Here is a 17,918-nt window from a genome sequence, read left to right as displayed (position 1 = left end):
GTTGTAAAAACAAATCCTGCAGGATAGAAAATAGATTTTGGCTCATATGTTACTCCAGAAACACCTCTGTGTCACATAACCCCACAGACTGATTGATTATAATCTGGGCGCAGGTTTGTAGCTATTAGCACAGGGAATGCTTCACCAGTAGAGAGAGAAACAGGTTCAATAAATCGTGGGGAAAGGGTCTGTGAAGCAGCTGAAGATAAGTTTGGATTGGCTTCAAGAGGGGCAGGAAGACTCTAAAGTAGTACTTAATTAGGAACAACCCAATTAGGGCGTTTCAGTCGATGTGGGTCTTTAAATATTAACCATTTACAAGAACAAATCTACATTTATCTGCCGCACAAAGATGCAGTAAAACAACACCACTTATCGGCGCTCCAGTATTATGAACTCCTCCCGACAAACTCACACACACAGCAGACGTCATTGTTATTCGTATTGTTCGTATTTCACGTCAGCCACACGTTATGTGACCAGGCCGCGACAAAACCATGAGCGAGTCTCCTCTGAAGCGTTCCGAGTCATTTATGGATCCTAAAAGTGTGAATTCTCAGCTTTATAATGATGTCAAACACATTTAAATAAAAAGATTGAAGAGGATATGGCCAAATGAAAGTTGGAAGCCAGATTTCAGCTCCTTTTTTGCCACACATGGACCGCTGTCTGGGTCACATGACACAGATCGGCAGAAAACACCAGCAGACGACGCGATGAAAAACAGCGACTGGTCATACAAACGGAAAATATTGTTCACCGCCTACGATATGCGAACCAAGATTTTAGGTTATGAGTTTCAAAAAGTGTTTGAGCAAAATATAGCTGCATAGCATTCTGGGACAAAAAGAAACCCCAGACTATAATAAAAACATAAAAAAGTCATAAGAAAAAATAAAATAAATAAAAGATCCAGACTTCAACACTGATCATTTCAAAATGCCTTCAACCCACAGTTGGAATGGAATATGTCGTCTCTATCTTAAATATTAAATGTGTCATTTTTGAAGGTTGTGCAGTCTTTTGTTCTCTTCATAACTCAGATTAGTGCACATTTTATTCCTAGCTACCTACTTCAACATACGTACATTATTCAACGTGTCTACAGTATGAGGTTATGTAATCAGCTGCAACTATGTTCAGCTCAAGCACGTCACAGTACGGCTTTTTTTTTTCTTTCTTTTTCATCCTCCCACTTCTTTGAAAAATATTGTTGATGGGATTTTAAGCAGAGACAAATGCAATTTCCCACCAAAAATGAAAGCTGGCATTTTTCTTTATAAAATAAAAACAGCAACAACTTTCATGGAATCAAAAGCCCTGTGTTTGAAGATGCAGAGAAAACCTTGCTTCTAACAAATCGGCTCACACGTCACTGTTTTTATGCACAATTTTGTTTTGTTCGGGTCTAAAGTACATGTCTCCCTGCTGCTCACTGCAAACAGCTCAAGACAAACCAGTTTGAAATCACATTTCCATGAGCTGTGACTTAAAATGTCTTTCTTACGACAGTCTGTAAGTGCACAGAGGGCCTCTTATCTCGCAGCTGACATTTGGTGGCTTTAAATCCACTGCTTGCTTTTGGAAGTGAATGCACAACGTCTTAGCACTTTTTTAAAGCTAGATTTCTTTAAAATCCGAACAGTAAAACCCAATTTCTTGGTACGCATTTTGATAACTACCAACAGTAAATATTTACAGCTGTGTGATTAAAAACTCACGCAGTGCCACGCAGAAGCATTCACACTTCAGTGTTTGTTCTCAGCATAAATATCGCTGTTCTGTGAAGGACTCAGGTTTGTTAGAGAACATCTGTGAACCAACAGCTTCATCATCAGGTACGCTGTGAACAAGGAACACGGCGGACAGGTCAGAGATACGGTTCCAGAAAAGTTTAACGGAGGGTTAAATTATGAAAGAAATGAAGCGTCTCGAGCAACATACTGTTCACGCCATCATCTAAAAATGCAAACAGTATGGCGTGACAGCGGAAAACCTACGTAGAAAAATGAGTCTGGAACAGCTGCACAGATTCTCACCTCAGGTAGGCGAACATGTTGACAGTGCAGCTATCACAGCTAACATGCGTGCTGTTCAGTTTGTCACGAGTCGTGTTGGGGAAACTGCAAACACTCTGTCTGGCCGTAGACAGAGGCGTACATAGAGGCGCGCAACGATGGAAAACTAGCACATTGCATGATCTCTCCCACAGTGAAACACGGTGGTGGCAGCATGGGGAATTAAATGATGGGATTAAAACGTGTCCGTCTGCTCAAACGACCCAGTCAACCTCCAGATCCAAATCGATTTGAGAATTTGTTGATTTATCCATTAATGTTTGCAGATGCTCTCCGTTCAGATATGACTGAGTTTAAGACAAAGTTTTCAGAAACTGGTAGACATTCCTTAAAGAACTTGTAGCTGTGTGAAGAATCGACCCAAAGGCGTAAACACAAATGCACAACTCTTTCCAAATTTCAAATGTTAGCAGCTAGGTGTCATTTTTTTTAATCCTCTTTACTTGGCGTATCGCAGAAAATCTCAATAAAACCTCACTGCCATTTGGGGTTGTAACATTAAAGAATTCAAGGGGGAACCTTCGTCAGAGTTGCCGCAGCTCGTCTGTCACTTGATTATTCATTTCTGGAGCTGCACAAACAGAGGAAATGCCTCTCTGATCCCCCAAACGCCTACGCCCCCTCGATAAGAAGAAACAACAAATAAATAAATAAATCTACAGCGAGGAAGAGCAAAGCAACCCGCAGACATACAGATGAGGACTGTGATGTAATGAAATTCACCTCGTGATTGAGACACTGTTGAGATGCAGGGATTTAAAACTTCTGAGCTGTTTCATTGGGGCTGCGACACTGCATGCATGTAAAGAGAGGAGTTGGATGATGCTGGATGCACGGCGATGCCACTAGATTAGGATAGCTGATATTAGCTCTGACGTTATAAAAGTATCACCACAGCTTTCTGCTGAGAATCCTTAGGATTGACGAGCAGGGAAGGCGTAACGCTCTGAAAGCTCTGCTAGATTATCGTCAGATCACAGGAGTCTGGTGTGGAGGGAAAGTTGCCGTCATAGGCGATGCTGTCTGCCTCTGTTGGCCTCCATGCAGTATCTCATTAATGCACACATGAAACTGTAGGCACCCGGACGCAAAAACATTTTCCCTTTTTCCAACTTTGCTCTGTCAAACAAAGACGCATGCATCCATTTGGAAATAATTCAGCTTAAAGGATCCGTTGAATCTGCGATTTCGTCTCTCTCAGAGAGTTCGGCTGAGGGCAGGGGGACCCGGTGTGAACCGTCTGGAGAGCGACGTCTGGCAGACGGAGCAGATGAACCAAATGAAAGAAGAGTTTTCAGAAAAACAAGACACCTCCGCGTTCTCCGAGCGGCTGCTGTTTATTTCGGGGGCCTGGAGAATGTAATTATTTGACTGCTGCTGGTGTTTATTAATCGGTTATACTCCCAGTTGGAAATGGTTCGATGGGATCTTTTTTGTTTTTCTTGGAGGGACGGGTGACGGATGGCAGGATTACAGGACTCTTGGCAAACCTGATAAACGCAGCTGTTTCTGTTAAAATGAGCAAGTGAGATTTGATCAGAAATGTGCTTAATGGCTTCTTAATTATTAATTTTTTTTAACTAATCAGATTTACTTTTGGCTTCTTTTTTTAAGTTTCAAACTGAATCACAGTGTAAATCTGCTACTGAACAAATTAATTGATGATTCGGAACGTGAGCGATAAATCGAACCAGCAGAAAATGCAACAGTGAACAAACGGAAAAGCAACCAATCTACTTCTGCTGACGAATAATTAAACTATTCATTGGGCTCATCTCTAATCCAGGGCTCTCAGAGTCCAGTCCTCCAGGGCCCAGAGTGTCTCTGGTTCATCAGAGCTGAATCAATAAATTGGATCATTAGTTTATGTCTGTGCAACCCGACTGCATGCTGAGGAGGTGATTCAGCTGTTTGGTTCAGCTCTGCCAGATCAGGAACATTTCAAAAAGTTTGCGGGACAGTCGTAGTTTTCCAGACTTCATTGTGAAACCCTGAGTGAAAAAGATATCTGCCGTAATCTGATTTCATTTTATCTAATCCCAGATAGAGAGAAAAGAAGAGTGCAGTTTTTTTTATTTATTTATTTATTTTTTTTAATGCAGTTCCAGCTCTGCAGAGTAACACACAACTTCCTCGTGAAAAAGCTCTGCCTTGATTTCTGGATATTAGACATTCAGCCAGCAGGCAGGCATAAAACATCCAGCTCCTTATCTCCAGCTCTGCTTAAGAAGTTCCTGCCTTTGCAGACAGCCTGGGCTGCTTAGGTTGAGTAAAGAGAGGTTTCCCAGTGAATGATAAGGGAACAGGGGTCTCTCAGGGATTACAGAGCGGAAAAAAAACTCTTCTTACTTAGGGAATGTCTGTAAAGAAGAAATCTCTCAGGAGTGTGTCAGGCAGACAAATGACAATATTGATAAAAAACAAAAACAGGCATCTTCAGGCACAGCTGATCAGACTGGACTGCTTATAGTTCTTGACTCAAAGGTTTAAATATCTCACTTCTTCTTCTTCTTCTTCTTCTGTGGTATTAAGGTGGCTAATTACTCTCCGTCTCACTACCGGATGTTGCTGCCAGATCCAAAATGGTGGGCCCAAATGGAGACATAGATGTGATACGAAAGGACTGTTAGAAAATATTCTCTCACAACCTAACAATATTCAAAATGACTCCAAGCATAATATTCACAATCCACTGCAGGTCAGCATATGCATGTAAGAGTAATCCTAGAAATTGATTTAAGAAATCTGTCTCCATCTCTGTTTGTAATTGGCAGAAACACTCAGTCAGCTGTTTGCGCCGTGAAGGGTAGGATGTCTGCGTCTTTCACACCAGGATTACAGCTGACGGCGCATGTGACCTGAAAAGAAAATTAAAGCTTAAAAAGTCCCGTAAGGGAGGGCGGCTTGATGCTGCAGAATGAGACGTTCGCTCCTTAAGTCACGCTGACGACACTCTTCGATGAGGAGGGTGATGCACAGAAAAAAAATAGAATCAAATTTACCTGTTTTCAGCATCAGTGGAGAGTTAAAAAATGAATCTGGAGGAGGCCGATGGATGTTAGTGCCTAACATAAATGATAGACTGAGAAATATTTTAAATGCTGTTCTTGTATAATTGTATAAAACTCATCAAATCAGTAGGTTAAAACTTTACAAAAGCACCTGATTGATAACTGGTCGCCTTTCAATTGATACATCTCGACGGGCTTAACACAGCGACGATAACCTCATAAAATAACAAGTCGAAGCAGAAAATGATGCTAATTTGCTCCTGCTCTAATAGCAACCACGCCCAGGGGTACATGTGGTTCACCTGCCCTACAAAAACAGGAAACAAGTTGGTTTGCAATCGCACAGCTGCAAGTTAAGAGTCACGCAACTTAACGATGGGTTGAACAAATTGAAAACTGATGGCAAAAAAAAAAGACAAATAAATATAGCAGTTCTGCTATACAGTGTGAAGACGTGCATCTCCACGTCAGAACCGACAATTCACTTCGGCATCGCGCATCTGTCTACGTAACGGCGACTACGTTGCTCACCCAAACCTGTTCAGTTTTCAATTTTCTGTGCAATTTCAGAACCAATTTTCAAGTGTGTCTTGGTGTTTTGAAATTCAGAGGAATAAAAATGTGAATGTAGCACCTAATCCTCGACACACTGGTTAATCGTGTAATGCTGTGTACAAGCGATAAAGAAAGCGCCAAGTAGGTTCACGGCTTAGTAAGGCTAAGTACAAAGGTGGTGTCTATTAGTTAATAAGCTTCAGTGCACTCGGGTTATATTTGACTTCCTGTAGGCAGTCACACAGCTGGCATAATGCTCACGTCTGCTCACCGCGAGATAAAGTGACAGACTCCTGGCTCGTCTTCACTCATACACACCCTCCTCTGTCTGCTCTCTGATCTGATGGATAACAGGATTTGGTGTGCTGGGATCGTCGCGGTACACAGAGTACCTCTCAGGAAATTAAAAACTTTAGATTTCTTTGAGGAGCCATGATAAGGACCTCCAAGCTGAGCGTGACCACCACGTTAGATTTCGCTTTTAAACTCCCGTCCTCCTGATCATTCTGGCACGATTCGGGCATCAAAAGGCTTCCCTCAGTCAGAAGATTGTTTGGATCTGATGCCCTCCAGCTGCTCTACTGTTTCAACAGGGGGTTTGATCATCTGTTCTGAATTTGAAATTCTCCACACTTTAAAATTTCACCTTGGGGGCTCCTGCCAAACAGCCTGTCACGACGGCTCTTTCAGCTCTGCCTCATCCAGTCGGAGTAGATGTGTGCCGTAAGTCCCTTTCTGGAACCATGGGGTGTGTACTAAAGGTGAATCAGGACGTTTCTATTGTGTATGAGGGTAAATATGAGTGCACATTATTGCTTTTTCAGTTCACTGACTCCTACTAGTCAGGAAAAGTCAGTGAGCCACGAAGGACTTGCGATAGGCATCTCCGTGAATCAGCACATCGTCGTCTGCGTATTTAAGATGAGGTGACGGAAAGTGGCCTATTGACTGATGGTTGAGCTTCATGTTCCTGACCTCACATGTCTTCAGTCCCTCAGACGGAGCAGATTGTGACTGTGTGAATACAGACCAAGCACAAAGCAAGCGCGAACAATCCTGCAGCGGAACAGCGCTGCTTTAAAAAGCTCGCTTTTCACTTCAGGGGTCTCTGCATAAACACGTCCCACTAAACATACACCAGCAATTCCCTGTCACTAAAACGAATAGACTAGAGGCTTATGCAATATCTCTCCTTTCGTGTCCAAACACTCGCGACCCAGAATAACTGCCTTATCACCCAACAACGAATATTTAAAGGAGTTCACAGCTCATTGCCATGCTCGAGTCATTATCAAAAGGCCTTCTTCGCCGCCGGCGCCTGGGCCGACTTTCACGTCTGCTCTTATCTTATCCATGCCAAAAAATGGCTGCAGGAAGGCTTTGTGATAAAAAGTGAGCATGGAGGGCCTTTGTTGGTTTCAAGGAGATTTACTCAGTCACAGAAGTAAACAAGGCCTGAACAATGTGAGTTTTTTTCTTTTAAGGCATGTGAAGTGAAAAACTTGAACTTCTCTCTGGTTGCTGCGATAGCCACAGCGGAGGCCACAGAGGGGGCTGGACGTTTTGGTCCTTTGACGTTTTTACTGATTGTGCATTAATTTGTTCCTACAAGGGGGACATTTTGTTCCCACACTGACAGCCAATGATTTTGATTTATTTTTCTATCATTTCCTCATAGCATACTGTATTGAAATGCAGTAAGTAACATCTACCTGGTGAAGGTCATTATGGTTTAATCAACAGGCAGTCTGTCGTGTTTAATGAGAATGAACGGACATCGGAACAGTCCGATACAAAGTTTTTATAAAATAACACTTAATTACAGTCAATGACTATTAGGGACACCTTACTAGAACCACACTGAACCTCTTATTACAGATTTAATAAGGTACCTGAAGTATTCATTGGATTATTGGTCCATACTGATATGACAGCATCGCTCAGATTTGTTTACTGCACATCTTTGACACAAAATGTCAGTCCAGTTACATCCCAGAGGCTCTCTGTTGGGTTGGGATCTGGTGATTGGAGGCTAGAGGAGTACAGGTAACATTTGGTCAAATTAAAGATGTATTTGGTGATTTGAGACTTGTTACTGGATGAGTTCTCCTGCAGGAAGCAGCCATCTGAAGATGGGTAAAGTGTGGTAAAAAACTGATGGATATGGTCAGGACCGTTAGTCAAGTGAGTTGTGTCATTTCATGGATTATCAATCAGTACTGAAAGACCCTGATCTGTAGTTTCCACTGCTGAATAGCTAACCAAAGTCCATTGTTCCTTGTTGTGCTGCTCAGTGGAAATGAGGCAGAAGTGTGCCAAGAAAATATCCTTCACACCGTGGCACCATGACAACCAGCCTGAGGCGCTAATACCAGGAAGGATTGATCCATTTCCAACATCTTAATACAACAGGTGAAAAGCAATGGCTTTCTGTTGAGATTTTGTTGACCTCCCATTGGCTGTTTCTAGCCAATGGGGTTACACCCGGTGTGGGCATCTGCTGCTGTAGCACATCTACTTCAAGGTTCGTAATGCTGTGCGTTAGCAGACTGTATTCTGGAAACATTGGTTGCAGTAAGTTGTTATATAAACCACTTTTACCTTTTTTTTAAATCACATCCAAATACTCTGCTCAGTCTCCTCTGACTTGAATCAACAAGTCATTTTTGTCCACATTCATAGGACTTAGTAGTTACTTCCTCTTTCTTTAGACCATTTTCAATAAATCTTACATTGTTCGAAATGAAATTCATTTCAGATCTATTTGGTTTCCAACAACCAGACGACATTCGACGTCAGTAAATGTCCTTCCTTCCTGTTTCTGGTGTTCAGGTTTAACCTCAGCAGTCATCTCCAACATGTCCAGATGCACTGCTAACATGATTGGATTTATTTATTTTTTTGCTCTTGGTGCTAATAGAGGAGGTGCATCTTCTAAAGGGAAGGGAAGTCATGTACAGTTTGCTTGATATGATTGTAAGAGCAATTCATTTCGTATGCTTTCCTTAAAGTTAAGAGCAACAAACACTCCCTGTACAGCCACTTGCAGTCAGCACACTTACACAGCGCTCACCTCAGTGCAAAAATCACAAAAGCTTCACAACTCCTGCCCCGGGGCCAGTTTTTGCACAGGCAAGGGCAGGATATTTTTATTCCTTTTTTTCACAGAAGAAAAGGAAAAGCTTTTGTGTTGAATGAACAAAGGGAATTTCCTTCCTCAACTGCTTCTCTCCCTCTCACCATGGATCCTATCATATGGCACCGCGCGTCTTCCCACACGCCTGTTTCTAAGCTACCGGCAGCGTTGTCTGCCAATCCCGCTTAATTGCCTCCTGTGTAAAGTGACAGCTGATGAGCGAGCAATGAGAGGGAGCTGTCCTCGCCTGTTCTCGCTGATCAGAGCCTCTGCTGCCTTTCCAGAGGATAGACTCCACCTGAGAACCAGTCGTTTCTCCCCTTTGGGGGAATAAACAGTAACGCTGGCCTGGAGGGAAACTTCAACAACCAACATGGAAACTGGAGGAACATCACCAAAATGCACAAAAAAAAACCAAACATGTTCTCATTTACAAAACTACTATGTGAGGATGAATAAGTGAAAGCAGGAGGAAACAATGCAAGCTTGGAAGGGAGAGAAGTTTTTCAGAAGCAGAGGCAAGAAAAAAGAGAGAGAAGGAAATCACAGTCATCAACGTTTGATGCTTTCTTTACTTACCTTGCTCGATCCTGGAGAAAAAGAAAAGATCCTCAGCTGCTCCGCCGCTCCGCAGAATTGGCCACCCTGTTGCTTCTTGTTTCCTTCTTCTTTTGCTGCGTCTTCCTCACAAATAGATCCTCCTCATCCTCGGGCGCGGGTCTGAAATTAACAGCTCATAAGAGAACGCCAGAAAACACACCAGAGTGGAGAAGAGGAGAAGAAACACACTCTTCTCACCCCTTAGTCCTCCTTGGCAGTGTTTCCCCATCCGTCAGAGCGCAGCAACTGAAAGTGTGTGTGTGTGTGTGTGTGTGTGTGCAAGAGAGAAATAGAGAGAGAGAGGGAGGGAGGAGGAAATGATACTCAATGGGTGAGTGAGAGGGTGTGAGAGAGTGGAGGGTGATCCTCTGTACAGTACTCGCTCCGTCTGTCTGTCTGTCTGTCTCCGGCGCGCGCATTCCTTCCCGACAGAAGCCACGGGGTCGGCTGCTTTTGCAGCAGCCAGACTTGGCTTCCTCCTGAGGGAAAAAGACTTCCTGTTCGCTCTCTCCTCAACTTTCCTCACGGGGTGAAGGCGGTCTCAGTTTGGTGGTCTTCTCGTTTTTAATAATAATCCCCCTCTCTCGTGCAATCATACTCCTGCTCAACAGTCTCCAGTTTAGACTCGAGAGCATCCCAGCCAGCCTCAATGTAATTTCCTCCTGTCCGGACGCAGCCCATGCAGCGGTTGCTTTTCTTATGAGGTATCTGCTGTGATTTTTTTATTTTTTTTATTTAAATGCCCACTCTGTGACACAGCAGTTTGCATTTTCACTAGTTAATTTATTTTCTTTCATTTACGCTTGAGTTCAATACGGAAATCTCACAAATTTCATTGAAAATTCTTGACTTTTAATGGCCAGAGAGTACGCGCTGAGGGTGCTCTCTGGCCACTTTATTAGGTACACCTGTTCAGCTGTTTAACACCAATCAAAGCATTTAGTCGTCTAGTAAAGGCCATTTGCTGAAGTTAAAACGAAACGTTAGCGTGAGGAATAGAGGAGGATTTATGTGACTCAGTCTTAGTTTTAGCTGCAACATTCAGTAGTGATTAAATCAACTAAAAATCAGACATGAACAAGTTTGTTCAGGCGGTAAGTCATTGAAAAACATCCTCCTTCTACCGCTTGCTGTTGTTCTCTTACATCCTGATGTTGATCACATGACTCACGTGACGCGTCAAAAGTCTGTGGAATACACTAATTTTGATACAACTGGAAAAACTCCCTCACGCTTGTGCAAAAACACATTTTTAATCAAATAATTAGTTTTTTTTTTATTGGCCTGTTTCCACTAAGCAAATTAATTTTTTTGTAATTCCAATTCGCACAATTATGCGGTGAATAGAAGAGCAGCTATTGTTACTGCTTTCACAATAGCAGCTCTCTGCTGAAGAGGCTTCTGAATCTGGACGTTTTATGTAGTTTCAATACGCAACTGAGTCGTGGTTCCCCTGACAGCTAGACAACAGGTGGTGCGGATCAGAAATGCCACTTCATTCCTAATGCACCTCAACACTGGAGCCTCACAGCACGCCTGCCAAACCCCCTCCTGCTCACCCATAATCCTACTGACAAACATAAATCAAACACCCTCATTGAATTTACAGATGACATCATTGTTAAAGTGCTGCTGCATGACAGGGTGCCGCCGTTCGTGGAGCAGGGACGACAATCGGGAAAAACAAGGAATTCTTTGAGGAACAACTTCGGGAGATTCAGCTCTGGATTTCGCTGGTGCAACTAGAGCAGGTTGGTAGATGCATTGGCCCCGGACCTCGAAGCTCAAACGGGGACGATCAGATCGGCAAACTGCATTAGCTGGACCCAACTGGCAGCCGTCCAGGACCTCTATAGACGGCGCTGCAGGCAAAGGTCGTCTCCAAGCCCTCCCATTAGGAGAGCAGGGCAGACACATCCGGCAGGATGTAGATCTGCAGATTCAAGAACCGTTTCTGTCCACTGTCTATAAGAGCTACATGATAAAAATGGCAACTAAGAACTGATTTCTGTAATTTTTACTTTCGGCTGAATCCTCGTTTTCATACTGGCAATATGCTACATCCAAATACACTTCAGTGTTTGTTTGAAGTTTTAATTAAATACCTAAAATATTCTTTTAATTGCTAATTATCAATCACTATTTGCTTTTGTGCAATATTAAATCTATCTTTTCATTCTACAGAGACAACTGCAGTTAATTTTAACTGGATGTTATGAATACATGTTTATTGTCGAAGCTGATTTACAATCTCTGGATTCACTTTTAAGAAATGAACCATAAACACAAAACTTGGACGAAATACAAAGATATAAAAAAAAAATACAGTAAGCTGCAAATGTAATTTACTGGAATACAATTTAAATAATTTAAATAACGATGGATACAATTTATGGGACCAGAAAAGAAGCCAACGCTCACATTTCATTTAAAAAAAAAAAAAAAAACGGTCACAAAATTTTTACGGCAGTAGTAATGTAACATTTCTACATGTACAGTTGAAACCAGAAGTTTAAATACACTAAATAAATAAAAAAACTCACTGCGTGGAGTTAAATAAATAACTAATTATAAGGATAATTTATGGCAATTCACTTGATTGATTCAGAATAATGTAAAATAAAAAACACAGTCATTAGGAGGAGATGCTTTTTGAGCCGTTTATTGACATTAAGCTACTGATAATGGCGGCGACGTGTTCTTAGCCCTTTGCTAGCCACTGCTAAGTGCCCGTCTTGCAATGCTCCGCTGGTTCCTGATGTGTCACTGCAGCTGAAAAGCCAAAGCGAGTCCCCTGAGCGTGGTGAATTCTGGGTCAGCATGCACACAGAGCGACAGATCAATGAGGTCCAACCCATTAGCGAAAGGTGATCAAAGGGTCAAGCTCACACTTTCTTCCATTCTGTTGATAAAGTGTCAAAATGTCTCTCAGAGTTGAACGCCAGAGCCAAGGTGACGATGACCCTCAGTCAGACGAAGAGTGAGTTTCTCGGAAGTTGGGAGAAACGGAGGGCAGGGGGGACATATGGCCGCATCGTCTTGAGCGAGCGACGCCCCCGTGGAGCATGGTGGGCGCTGCTCCCGCACACACAACAACATGCAGGAGGAGGAGGAAGAGGAGGAGGAGGAGGGAGCGTTGTGGAGGGCCGGGTCCTGTCCAAGGGAAGATGAGCCGACAGGGCTGCCTGAAGCCCGTCTGTGTGGCGATCGGCCTGTATGATGTTCAGCCAGGAGGAAATATGCAGGGGAGAGATATAATGCGTCCTTTGAGTGCATTTGTGTCTCTGCGTGTCCACCTGAACGCCCCAGTCCATTTTTAGCACTTTCATCCGCGAGCCCAGTCCTATTCCTGCAAGATTTAGTGCATCTCCAGCTACTTAGTTAATGAGTGGCATGACCAGTGTCGAATCAGATCTCTGTTTACTCTGCAATTTCCTTCTTGTGAGCGAAAAACAAGCAGGAGGCTATTGTGCAACCGCACAATATCATTCTATCTGTCTCCGATGATGAAATTCTTGCAGGGATTTTATACGGAGCCCCTCCACCCACAGCGGCATGAAGTAAACATTACACATTTCCTTCAAATCCTCATGAAACACTGAGTCGCTTGAAATGTGCATGGAAAACCAGCTCGTGATGTACGAATGCAAAGCTGCGTGGTTTGTTCATCCGTCTCAAGATAATCCCTGTGATGACTTGTTTCGCATCTTGTGACGTTAGATGAGTCATTCGGCACCTGATGTTCCCCCCCTGCAGGTGGGAGCGCTCGCTACAGAGAGGAAAAAAGCCCAAAGTTGGTTGGTGACCACGCTCAGGTGTGGGGTCATGTCTATGACAGGCTCCTTGTTTCGACCGTCTTCCAAACAGCTGGGGGTCGGTAACGACACGACTGGGCCTGGGCGCCGCGTTTTGAAGTGTGTGTTCTTCTGAAATAATGCTGGACTTGGACAAAAGGATGAACTTATTGCAGAAATCAACTAAAAACCCATATGTTCAGAATACAGCTGCGAACTTAAGTGAATATTGTCACCCTGAAATAATGACCTAAGTCAATGTTTTTGGCAAAAAGGGGGAAAAAAATCATAAGGTTGATTTGAGTTAGGCCATTGTTTTAGGAAGGTGATGATGTGGTTTACTTTACTGCATTCAGTTTGTTGTTGGTTGAAGTCTATCAGCATCCAATATCATAGATATTTGGACAAGATATAGACTTTGTCCAAATCCTTATTCATTGTTAATTTGGCTGCCTGCTTCATGATGATGATTTCCTGCATCCTTTCAAACACCTGACAGTTTAAAATCAGACTGATGTTTGGAGTACGGCTGCAACGACACATCCGGCTTTGAGTTTCATCGTGACGACAAAGAGTCTTTTTTTAGTCGCTGTTCACTGGTTTTCATATGTTTTTATAGAATCTGTAAATAATTCTTGTGTCTGTGTGGGTGCAGTTTTACATGGGGATTAAATTTGAATTTATCTTCTGTCTGAGTAAAAACTCTCAGACATTTTAAGTTTTTTTTTTCTTTTGGGATGTTCAAGAGAATTAAAAGTGGTGTTTCTAAAAGCAGAGACCATTACACCAACAGCAGTGTTGACACAAATATGATTTGAAGTCTTTCAAAAGGAAGAACTAAATAGCACTTATTTGGAAATTCAAGTCTATTTTTTCAATCTCTGTAATATTTTTTCCATCGTTAAAGCCCCAGGCAGAAGACATGGATTATATTCTCCATTTAGAAACATGAAGACGGCGGGTTTAAGAGACTGATGTAAAACTTAGCAGAGCTGTGACTTAGCGTCTTGCAGCTGACGCTACAAAGTGCTGCGGTATTTATAAGACAGAATGTTGATAAGTCTTTCTCTGGGGGCCGCCTCACGGCACAGACGGAGGTCAAACATGGAACGGGGAATTGTACAAACCCCCACAAGTCATTGCGCATCTTCTGGTGTTCGGATGAAAACGGATAACAGGAAAGTACGCCGCAAAGCTACGTTTTTATTAAGAAGAAAAGTGAATAAGACATAAAAGTTTTCCGATTACTCATCAGAGTTGATGTGTAACTATTCTGGCTGAAGGTGTTGCAGTCTTGTGTAAAACTCTCGATTGCGATTTTGACATGTTAATGTGGACCAAAAACAACAACAAAAACCGCCAATGAAATAAACCTCTCTGTTGGAAAATCTTCCGACACACTGGTCGCACTTTTCCTAATTTAATGGAGTGTGTTTTCCTCATTGCCTGAAAGCTGTAAACCTCATTCTAAAAGCAATGGGGTGTCACCTTTAATCGGCAACTGCTAGATTCAATCACAAGTCGTTTAGTCGTTTGAAACGCTCCAAGATTCCCAGAACAAACCAAACAAACCTCATCGTGCCTCGGAAAGGTTGGCCGGTGCACCACACCGTAAGTCGTTGCTTCATTTAAACATTTGGACAAGGTTTGAAACACACACACACACACACACACACACAACAACACCTATTTACATAACTTCATTTATCGGCATTTATTTACAGATTAAGTCGATGCCAAGTCAAGGTTTTACCCGAGGACGTCCCTGCATATCAGGCTTAAAGGGATTTTTTGCTTCGTGGAGCAAACAGGCAAAAATCTGTCCTATCCACAATCTGTAAAACTATTCAGGAAAGAAGAAGTCTTTCCTGAATAGACTGTGACTCTTTTAATCACAGTCAGAGGTTGGAGAGGAAGGTTAGAGCTCAAGAGCTGTTTGTTTCCTCGCTGCTAATTTATAAAACAAAAACCAGCAAACAGCAGAAAAGAGGCCGAAGACGGCCCGAAATATTGGAGAACATACGAGTGATTCTGATTGAAGTTTTATTTTAGCAAAGTGACATTTTCTAACCCAGCAGTTAACAAAACTGGATCATGAAAATGATTCGAACTCTAAAACCAGACTCTTAAAATCCCCCCCCACCTTTTTTTTTTTTTTTTTTTTTTTTTTGGGGGGTGTTTCAACATTTGACTTCATTTCCCTCACCATAAAGATCACATTCAGTGTTAAAAAGCTATGAATATCAAACCAGGAGAAGTTGCTTATAAGCATTTAATAACCATTTAATTTGCCCTGTCTGCAGTTTGAGCCCAGACTGTAGCCATCCTTATTTCAGCCAAAAATCCTTCAGGCATGTCACGTCTTAAAATGACCCAGGAACTTAATTTCATTTTAGATCCACAAACTGAAAACTAAACTGAAAAAAATTAGACAAAATAACACATTTTTACTCTAAAGTGGAAGAATAAGGCAGCTTCTTTTTTTTACTGTAACTATATTATTTCCAACTCTGAGTGAACTTGTTTTTTTGTTTGTTTTTTTTTTGTTTTGTTTTATTTTGCTTTTGATTTGGTTGCAAAATTACCCTTTTGTGTTTGCTCCGATTCTGAGCTGGAATTAAAACTAAAAGCCAAGTGGATAACGCATGTTTTCACAAGGCACAGCTCCTAAAAATAATTTTCCATAAATAACATTTTGTGTCGAGCTAATGAGATTCTGAATAAATTAAATCTCCAAGTCACTTTTTGTTATGCTTTCCTAAATCCATGCACAAACGGTGAAAATGTCTCGTGTGAATCAGCCTCGTGTCTAGTTCAAGTCGTCTCCTGCAGCAGGTGAAGTGACAAACTGGTCCTGGCATCGCACTAAAATAGCTTTGCTGTCTCAAAGTTATTCTGTCTGAACACTAAAGTCTCAGAACTGTCATCGTGTTGCAATGCGTCAGGTCAGCGACAGATTTTTTTCTCTTTCTTTTACAGCTCTCTCTCATCATGTCACAACTTATTTGCTGCTGTTTGAACACAAAAAGAAAAAAAAACAACATGGTAAACTCAGCTGGTGTCAAGTTTTTATTCAAACAAACAAACAAAAAAAAACAGCTGTTAAACTATTGTGAACACCAGTTATTGGTTATTTCATTGATGCGACAATAAGAAAAAAAATTAAAAATGTGCTGATAAATAGTCAACACTCACAAAACTTGCTACTGATGTAACTGTCAGATTTTGGGGGATTTTGTGTGGATAGTTTTCTGCTTTTACCCCAGTTTTCCACCAGAGGTCGCTGGGGAGTCAGAACCGTTGGCTTGCTTCCTGGGGGGCGGTGCGACCAGGTGCGCCTGCACACCTGTGAATCATCAGGTTTTCACTGGGAGTCCATGAGGAACTGGCTGCCAGTTCCTCATGCGTTTCTCTGCCTGTCCAAAAGGCAGCGAAACACAGGAGCTAAAGCTTCCTCTTGGGACGAACTTCCCGTCCGTTCAACCTGTCCGCCGTCCAAACACTCCAGTTCATCATCGCATTCTCCAGTAACAACCACACAGACCACTTCACCTTTTTAAAACTTTGTCCTGGTATCCTGAGAGTTTGTGAGTCAGGCACTTAGCTTAAGAAAACCACGACTTAATGTCAACCACGGGTAATTCAGAGATCTGACAAGCAGTCCTTGAAATCAAGAGGAACATATCTTGTGAGAAGTGATTACTTGATGGGTAGCAGGTGCACTAAACAGCTGCTAAGTAAGATTAATAATTTCATAAATCTGCATCCACACAGGCTCTGGAACGCCAATGAAAAATGCTGTAATAACTCTTCCACACATGTAGGTGGCAGCAGTGACAACATTTGCAAAAGAAGAATATCCTGAACATTGCTAAAGCAGTGCCAGGCTAAAAAAAAAGACTCTTGAACATTAAATGTGTTTAGCCTTTCTTCTCATAGTCGTTATTTAGTTTACACCTGAAGTTTTATGGAAACAGTCAGAACAGACAAGGTAGAAGAGAAAAACCAGCACAAACGCAGCACTGCTGCATTTTCTAGAACATAAAGTGATTGCGTTATCGTTTCAAATCCTCTCCAGATATCCAGTCTATATATGAAAATTCTTGCCAAAAATCCAAGGTCAGGTTATTTAGCCAAATAATGTTATGTTCATTTGCAATTAATTATATATTTTTGCAAATATATTCCTTGAAATTCACTTTTTTATTTTTTGAAATTCTGACTTTTGTTTATGTTTTAACATACTCAGAAAATAAAGAGGTGAAAAAGCACGTCAGAAGACGGAGGACGCCTCCATGAAATATTCAGCATCTGTCAATTGCATATTTGCTTCTTCCATTCCCGTCTGCATGGAAAACGCTCAAAGCACCATCACCTGTCATCATATGTTGCTTTGAAGCCTCGGTGCGGAGAAAATCTGTCAGTCAAACTGGTCCACTCAGGGTCCAGCTAAATTTTGCATGAGCCTCTTTTCTTGTGGGGGCAAAGCTTTCAGGAGGAATTTATGTGAAAATCCACTTTGGGCTAAACCCAACAAAGCTTCGCTCGCAGTCACCGACACGGATGAGATGTTGTTATTGCCGTCGTAAAGCACCAAAATTACTTTTGTGTTTGTGAATGAGGATTAAAACGTGATTGCAGCAATCATTCACCCCCCCCCCGCCACCCCTGGGATTAGGCTGTTTATTTGTGCAAAAAATTTTATGGTTCTTCACCTCGAAACGACTCGTGTCATTTGCGGTGA

At 42.1% G+C, this 17,918-nt stretch overlaps 1 protein-coding gene across 2 annotated transcripts in view; it reads right to left on the bottom strand.

Moving 5' to 3' along the window:
• The window catches only part of shisal1 (shisa like 1), a 51,532-nt gene extending 41,560 nt beyond the window's left edge, over nt 1-9,972 (bottom strand). Inside the window, exons 1-2 of one of the 2 annotated variants that reach the window (XM_015020450.1) lie at nt 9,579-9,972; nt 9,360-9,500 (exon numbers count right to left, since the gene is read on the bottom strand). The gene's annotated coding sequence lies outside the window, so the exon portion shown is untranslated. Of the gene's footprint in view, nt 1-9,359 lie in introns of both variants that reach the window. The other variant, XM_015020451.1, reaches the window with a different exon arrangement.
• Between the last annotated feature and the right edge of the window lie 7,946 nt (nt 9,973-17,918).

The sequence above is a fragment of the Poecilia latipinna genome, unplaced genomic scaffold, assembly GCF_001443285.1.
Source record: "Poecilia latipinna isolate Pla-1442-1.1 unplaced genomic scaffold, P_latipinna-1.0 Scaffold2585, whole genome shotgun sequence".
Taxonomy (NCBI): domain Eukaryota; kingdom Metazoa; phylum Chordata; class Actinopteri; order Cyprinodontiformes; family Poeciliidae; genus Poecilia; species Poecilia latipinna.
The sequence above is the reverse complement of the archived record's forward strand: the minus strand, read 5'-3'. Positions and strand labels throughout refer to the sequence as shown.